Consider the following 2500-nt stretch of genomic DNA (forward strand, 5'->3'; position numbering starts at 1 on the left):
GTTGTTTTTTTTTGCTTCATTCAGTCGGGTCGTTATGTTCTTATTTCCATGTCATTAGCTGTTCCCCTGAAGAGGTCGTGGAACACTTTCACTCTCCTCCACACACACACACACACACACACATATACATGCGCTTAAACACGGGGTGATTTAAAAGAGACTCCTAGTCACACATTATGCATCTTACTTACCCATAATGCAGCATGGTTGATTATCAATGTCAGCTCCTGAGCACTTTTCTCATTGGCTAATAGGCGAGGCGTAGGGAAGACAGCAGAGAGAATCTATTGGATCTGGAAACCAATTAACTTAGCTTCCTGCTTTGCTTTGAACACATCCGCTCACACACTGGTGGAGAGACACTGATGCCCTCAGCTAGATGCGTGTGCGCACGCGGACACACACACACACACACACACACACACACACACACAAATCTACACCCTCATACACACACACACACATAGACACAAGCTTGCATGCACATACAAACACACAGACATCTGCACACACACGTTATGCAAACATGTACACAGACACACTCACTGGGGTGTCAATGGGGAGGAGTCCACATCTCTGAGGACCTCTCCTGGACCCCCAACATCACAACCCTCATCTCTGAGGACCTCTCCTGGACCCCCAACATCACAACCCTCATCTCTGAGGACCTCTCCTGGACCCCCAACATCACAACCCTCATCAAGAAGGCCCACAAACGCATGTTCTTCCTCAGGAAACTGTCTAAAGTCCATCTATCCTCCCAAGTGCTGCTGAACTTCTACCGCTGTACCATCCAGAGTGTCCTCACCACCTGCATCACAGTCTGGTACGGGAACTGCGCCATCGAGGACCGAAGAATCACTGCAGAGGGTGGTGAAGATCGCCCAACACAACAACCCTACCATAACCTCACTATATGAGAAGCGGTGCCTACGAAAGGCACGCAACATCATAAAGGACACATCTCACCCCAACTATGGACTGTTCATCCTTCAACGTGGCACTCGCTCTGGGGCAGTCTACCACAGCCTCCCAGGCAAAACAAACAGGACTAAGAACAGCTTCTTCTCCCTCAGCTGTCAGACTGCTTACAATCTCATACTGCCTAGTCCCTACAGCTCACTCGTACTTTATTTTTGCACTACTGGCACTTTACTGTAATTAGAACTATTGTAATTAACTATTTGCTGCACAGATATTATACTGTACATATATTTATAGATGCATGTTGCTCAAACTGATGTTTGCACTCTGGTTAGACCCACCTACGTTTGGTTGCATTTGTAACCTGTTACTGTGTAATGACAATAAAGTGAATATAATCTAATCTAATACACACACACACACACACACACACACACACACACACACACACACACACACACACACACACACACACACACACACACACACACACACACACACACACACACACACACACCGTCTCCGAGGGGGTCACGGCGAACGACTTTCAACGCCGCTTATCAACTCGGTTCAAATTTCCACAGGGATGCTATCGATTAGGGGAGGGGAGGCTGTCACTCAAAGGAGCGCTTGGGCAACACTTAAAGGGAAGATAACATTTGTACATTTGTTAACTGGTGTGATGAGAACTTCCTTGACCTCAACGTGTCAAAAACAAAGGAGCTCATCATTGATTTTAGGAAAAACAATAACATACCTAAGGCTAGTATTATTCATGGTGAGGAGGTCCAGATTGTTGACACCTACAAATATTTGGGAACTGTGTTTGACTCTCAGTTAAAGTTTGATGCAAACACAGATTCTACTGTCAAACGCGCTCAACAGAGAGTCCACTTACTGAGGAAGTTAAAATCCTTCAATGTTTGTAACAAAATTGTAATCATGTTTTATCGTTCATTTATTGAAAGTCTGTTAACCTTCTCATTTATTTGCTGGTTCGATGGTCTTTGTGTGAAGGACAGGAATAGCCTGAACAGTATTGTGAAGGTGTGCTCCAAAATAATCTGAGTTCGGCAGAAGGACTTATTTTCCCTTTGGTAGAAGCGTGTGGTCCAAAAAGCAAAAAAAAAGAGTTGACCAAAACGACCACATCCTCTCCCCAGAATTCAGATTAATGCCTTCAGGCTGGCATTTTGTAGCACCACTCAGGAAAACAAAGCGTTACTCAAAGTCTTTCATCCCGTCTGCTGTCACGCTTTTAAACCTCGACAGTAGTCTTTGGAAATGAACATTGTAACAGTTTGTTGCTTGGGTATCATTGTCTCAAACCTATTTATTATTGATTTAATTATTTGGATCATTGGTCTTAAAATTCAAACTGTATACTCCTTGCCCAGTCCATTGTGTTCTCTCTGACATACTCCTGTGTCTTGTCTCTGTGTACATTTTTGTTTAGTCTGTGGACTGCTGAATTGAATTGCCCTCCGGGCAGAACAGACTCTTTTCACAGAGGGGTCATTATAGGAACAACCCAGGTGTTGCTTGTTAACACATCACGGGTCTGCTCTTTTTAATT

This window comes from Micromesistius poutassou (genome assembly GCF_964030765.1).
Source record: "Micromesistius poutassou genome assembly, chromosome: 18".
NCBI lineage: Eukaryota > Metazoa > Chordata > Actinopteri > Gadiformes > Gadidae > Micromesistius > Micromesistius poutassou.